The following is a 6,000-nucleotide window of genomic DNA, read 5'->3' as shown; positions in this document are numbered from 1 at the left end:
TTGTCTCCTCTGTGTCGGTGACGGTAGGGCAGGTTGAGAGGCTGCTCAACGCGCTGGACGCAGGTAAAGCCATTGGCCCGGATGACATAAGTCCACGTCTCCTCAAGAATTGTGCCAAGGAGCTCTCAGGTCCTCTCTCCGCCGTCTTCACGTCTTGCCTGAGGGAGTGCAAGTGGCCCTCACTATGGAAGGAGGCGCGTGTGGTTCCGGTCCACAAGAAAAATTCGAGGTCCGAGCCCAGCAACTACAGGCCCCTCTCCTTGCTTTCTGTGGTGGGCAAGGTGCTGGAGCGTGTGGTGGCTGTAGTCATCTGTCAGCACCTGAGTGAGAGCCATCTCCTCTCTGATAGACAGTTTGGCTTCAGGCCTGGCCGGTCCACCGCAGACCTCCTCCTCCTCCTCTCCAAGGATTGGCAAGACGCACTGGATGAAGGCCTGGACACACTCGTGGTAGCCCTGGATATTGCTGGAGCCTTTGACAGGGTTTGGCACGCGGGGCTCATTGAAAAGCTTCGCGCCAAAGGTGTCCAGGGTGCCCTTCTGAAGCTGCTCAAGGATTACCTCCAGGGGAGGACCCTTCAGGTGGTGATCAACGGGCAGTCATCAAGGCCTTCACCAGTGCACGCCTCAGTTCCACAGGGTCCTGTGCTCGGCCCAATCCTGTGGAACATATATATCGACGATCTCCTCCGGCAGCTATCGGCAGAGTCAGCCTACGCCGATGACTGCACACTCTCCCGCTCCTACTGCCGCCCAGACAGCCAGCGAGCCGTCGAGGAGATCAACAGGCAGCTCAGCCTGGTGGAGCAGTGGGGTGAGGAGTGGCAGGTCACCCTCGCCCCGGAGAAGACGCAGGCCATGGTCATCTCACGGTCCCCAGACGCCTCTCGAGCAGTCTCAAACCAGCTGCGTCTTGGAGGCAAGAGTCTGCCCCTCCAGGATCACAACAAGGTCCTGGGAGTGTCTGTGGACCAGAGCCTGCACTTCGACCACCACGTCCGAGCTGTTGCCCGCCAGGCCTCCCTGCGAGTCTCTGCCCTACGAAGAGTGGCGGGATCCCTCGACCCACGGGGCATCCTCACTCTCTTCAAGGCACAGATACGACCGTATCTGGAGTACGGTGCCCTGTGCTGGATGTCGAATGCTGCCACCCACATGCAGAGGCTCGACGCAGTGCAGCTACGAGCACTGCGTCTGGTGGAGGCCAGCGAGCACCTGGAGGAGTCGTCTGCCACTGTGACGTCGCTGGAGCACCGCCGTGATGTCTCAGCACTGGTGGCGTGCCACAAAGCCCAGGTGCAGGGGGTTCCCCACCTCAGCAGCTTGAGGCTCCCTCTACGCGCTGCCCAGAGGCTCACCTGGACTGCACTCGCCAGTGACCAGCTTGTGGAGGTGCCTCGATCACACTCCAGGCAGCACCAGCGCACATATACAGCCAGGACCAAACGCCTGTGGAACATGTTCACGGCAGCCACTCCCCAAGTGGAGAACATGAACACGCAGCAGGTGAAGCTGGCTGCTCACAGGTGGCGTGAGGGACACCCAAGTGCGCTAGTGGTGTAAATATAAAGTGACAAACTGACAATATTACAAATTGTTTTTAAATGTTTTCTTTCTTTTCCGTATTTTGTATTTGTATGTGTTGAATGTGCCAACAGTCGACAATTCATTTTGTCCCATACGCAGGCTCTTAAAATAGTTATGCCCAAAAAAGTGTAATTTTGAGCCTCCTTTTTTGTAGAAAAAAAAAAAAAATATATATATATATATATATATATATATAGAGAGAGAGAGAGAGAGAGAGAGAGAGAGAGAGAGAGAGAGAGAGAGAGAGAGAGAGAGAGAGAGAGAGAGAGAGAGAGAGAGAATCATAATTTGTATGCCACATTTATGTGAAGTCAAATTATGTGGTACTATAATAAGATATGAAAACAAAACTTATTATATATTTTTTTACTTACACGAGTTAGCAATGTGTTTGTTGAAAATCAATACTTCAGGTAAATTTGTAGGCTCTCATTTATTATCTGTGCGTGTGTGTGTGTGTGTGTGTGTGTGTGTGTGTGTGTGTGTGTGTGTGTGTGTGTGTGTGTGTGTGTGTGTGTGTGTGTGTGTGTGTGTGTGTGTGTGTGTGTGTGTGTGTGTGAAGACAACATTTCTTTCCCCCCTCCGTGTATTCACAAAAGAAAGAAAGGAAATCAAACAATTGGAGGCAGGCCACAGGCAGTATAAACATGAGAAGAAAATAAAAGCGGCCCGGCGTCCCTGCTCCTCCCTCCACTAGAAAAACAGAGGAACAGAAAAAAAAACGAATTTTTTTTTAATATTCACAATATAATAACGGAAGAATAGCAAAACGGTTTATAATATTCACAATACAAAAGGGAAAACAAATTGACAGAGAAACCAACTAAATAAAACACTGACAATGAAATGTAGAAAGAGAAGATGAATTCTGAAAAAAATAAACTTGTCAAAAGATAATATAAAATAAAAGCTTAAGGCCTGCAACGCAATAAGAAACAATGAAAAAAAATATATATCGTAAAAAGTGCGAGAACAATATATATGACTGGCCAGGAATAAACAGGACGCGGCAAAATACGCTGATAGGACAAAAAAAAGAAGAAAAAAAAAAAGAAAACTAGAAAAACACGGGACACGAAAAAAGATCGCAGCCACACAAACATGGCCGGCTCGTTTTTTTTATTAAGAGAACTTTACTCACAACGAAAAAGAAAAAAAAAAAAACAGTTAACCCCACTCTCTCTCTCTCTCTCTCATTCAAACAGCCTCCAGAAAGCCACTTAACCAGGTGTTAAAATCTTTCTTAAAAGCGCGATATTTTTTCCCAGTGTTTTTTTTTTCCTTGGCCAGGGAAGAAGGAATACTACAAACAAAGCCTCGCCGGGCAAGCCTCCGTCTCTTCCAGTGCTTAAGAAATCTTGATAAGCTATTCATTATATTTTTATTCCTTAAAGCAAGAAAATGCACTTACGCACCACTTTTTTATGACTGACACATTATATTTCATTCACTAAACTTGGACTGAAATGGAGAAAATGACGTATAAGTGTTTTTGTATTCTCTGAGTTCTGAAACGGGAATAAAAAATACTACTCAAAATTCAAGTGTTTTTGTGTTTTACTTTTTACGTGCTTTGTTTTTCTTTCCTTTTTACTCGTTGCGGGCCGGTTCTTAAAAAGTCTGAGGTCGCTGTGCCTTGAACGCGATCAAATGACATAAAGCAGAGCGTCCACTCTCCCGGCAGCTCCCGAGAAGTCTACCGCGTAGGAGGGAGGCACGTCACGGCGAGGCTGTCGGTGTATTTGTCCCTGGCAGCACCGAGAGCCTCCCAGCACATCCAAGGGAGAACGAGTGACGTGTTCGTATATTAATTTCGCAATAAGTCATTATCATCAAGTAAAATAAAATGAACGAAAAGAAGATGTTGAAAATATATTAACACGAATACGCTATCTAACAACTGTCATTTCCATATATATATGAATGCCACCTATATTAAAGTAAAATACACGATTACTGAATAATTTATATACATCTGTCATCAATACCATACCTTCCACCACAGCTAGAATTACCTTTCCTTTTTACCACGACACCCATCACTAACCCCATCATCCCCAATCATCACCGCCAACACCACCACCATCCCCTCCATCATCACCTCCATCACTCCCACCCCCAGCATCACTACAATTTCACCCACCCCATTACCAAATCACCATCATCACCGCCTCAACACTACCACCACCATCACCACCATCATTACCTACCACAACCAAAAGTGAGAATCGCTTGACTTGTAGTGCCGAATAATTTATAGTGGATTTTTTTTTTGTGTGTGTGTGTGTGTGTGAGTTCAGAGACAATTTCCGCGACGAAGTGGAATGAACAACGGAAATGATAGAGCGAACAATTTAAAGTTTTTAGTCGTTTCTGGCGGCAACTCTTCTAAAAAAAAAAAAACTTCCACATCACACCCTCCCCCACCACTCTCACCGCTCACCCACCGACCACTACCGACATCATCACCACTGCAATTACCTTCACCACTACCATCAACTTCACCTCAATTCTCATCGTATAAAAAAAAACACGACCCAGCCCACCCTCACCATCATAATCACCATCATTACCACGACCACCGCCTAAACCACCATCACCACCATCACCAAATTACGGCTCCATCAACCATTATTATCACAATCTTTTTATCCCGGACTCTAGATTCTAGGACTAGAGATGAGCTCCGGGAGGACAGCATGAGCCAATGCAAGATGGCGCCACTATAAACACTCGCCTGCGCCAGAACGGGCTGGGCCGACCATCAGGACCCACCGGGAAGAAGCCTTGGACCGACCATCAGGATTCACCGGGAAGAAGCCTACCGGCGCAATAGGCCAAGACGTAAAAAAAAAAACAAAAACAAAAAAAATCACTGGGTAGGCGGTGGCTGAACAGATAGCAAGACGGCCCCGCGTTCAGGAGGACGCGAGTTCAATCCCCGACCGGTGCTACCAAGCTGGGATTTTTCAGCCGCCGCCGAGTGGCTTTAAACCACCCACATGCTGTCCAGAAGACCACCTATCAACCCGGACTCTAGATTCTAGGATTAAAGATGAGCTCCGGGAGGGCAGCATGAGCCAATGCAAGATGGCGCCACTATAAACACTCGCCTGCGCCAGAACAGGCTGGGCCGACCATCAGGACCCATCGGGAAGAAGCCTTAGACCGACCATCAGGATCCACCGGGAAGAAGCCTACCGGCACAATAGACCAAGACGTAAAAAAAATAAAAAAAAAAAAAAAAAATCACCACACCCATAATCTCCATAACTGCAACCACCACTATAATCACCACCATCACCATTATCTCCACTATTCTCTAAAGCCATGAACGCAACTGAGAGAGAGGGCGAAAGCGAGAGAGGGGAGGGGAGGGAGAAACTATCTGTCCTCTATAGAGTCCGTGACAAAAGTCTTATGAGCTATCCAAGACACGAGTGGTTGTCTATTGTTTGGTCGGGTTCACCTATCTCCTTCTTTCTGACCAATTGCTGTCTGCCTGTCTCTGTCTATATGTCTTTCTACCTATATATGTCTGTCTGTGTCTGTCTTTTTGTCTATATCTGCTTGTCTGTTCGTTTCTCTCTCTCTCTCTCTCTCTCTCTCTCTCTCTCTCTCTCTCTCTCTCTCTCTCTCTCTCTCTCTCTCTCTCTCTCTCTCTCTCTCTCTCTCTCTCTCTCTCTCTCTCTCTTAATTAGGAAGTAAGTTAGTGATATTAATTGCTTGTTTAATGGCACCCGAGGGAGGAACCGGATTGCACTATTCTCGATTTTTCAGCTAGCTTTGTCAGTCTTTGATATTTTCCCTGTTTGGGTTTGCCTGTCTGTCTCTCTGTCTGCCTCTCTGTCTGTCCATATGTCTGTCTGTCACTTTGTCTGTCTGTATCCGCTGATTTTAACAATTTTTCTGCTCGTTATGTAGTTTTAATTTATGTGAATATGAGAACACCTCTCTCTCTCTCTCTCTCTCTCTCTCTCTCTCTCTCTCTCTCTCTCTCTCTCTCTCTCTCTCTCTCTCTCTCTCTCTCTCTCTCTCTCTCTTTTTCCACCGTCTATTTCTGTCCTCTCTGACTTTATCTCTTCTCTCGTTTGTCACTTCTTTTCTCTCTAATCTCTTTTTAATCTTCTTTTCTCATTCTCCTCTCTCTATGTCGCTCTCGCTCTCTCTCTCTCTCTCTCTCTCTCTCTCTCTCTCTCTCTCTCTCTCTCTCTCTCTCTCTCTCTCTCTCTCTCTCTCTCTCTCTCTCGCTTACACAACAGCTCCTTCGTGTCTCTTTGCACTACATCAAACTTTTTTTTCTCTTTTTGGCTACGGATATAATAGCTTAATAGATGATTCAGGCTGCTGGAATTGAATAGTGGCTGAAGGCTGAAGAAGGAGAGCATCTATTACGGCGGTGGCGAGTCTCTTT

This window comes from Eriocheir sinensis, chromosome 17, assembly GCF_024679095.1.
Source record: "Eriocheir sinensis breed Jianghai 21 chromosome 17, ASM2467909v1, whole genome shotgun sequence".
NCBI classification, from domain to species: Eukaryota; Metazoa; Arthropoda; class Malacostraca; order Decapoda; family Varunidae; genus Eriocheir; species Eriocheir sinensis.
The sequence above is the reverse complement of the archived record's forward strand: the minus strand, read 5'-3'. Positions refer to the sequence as shown.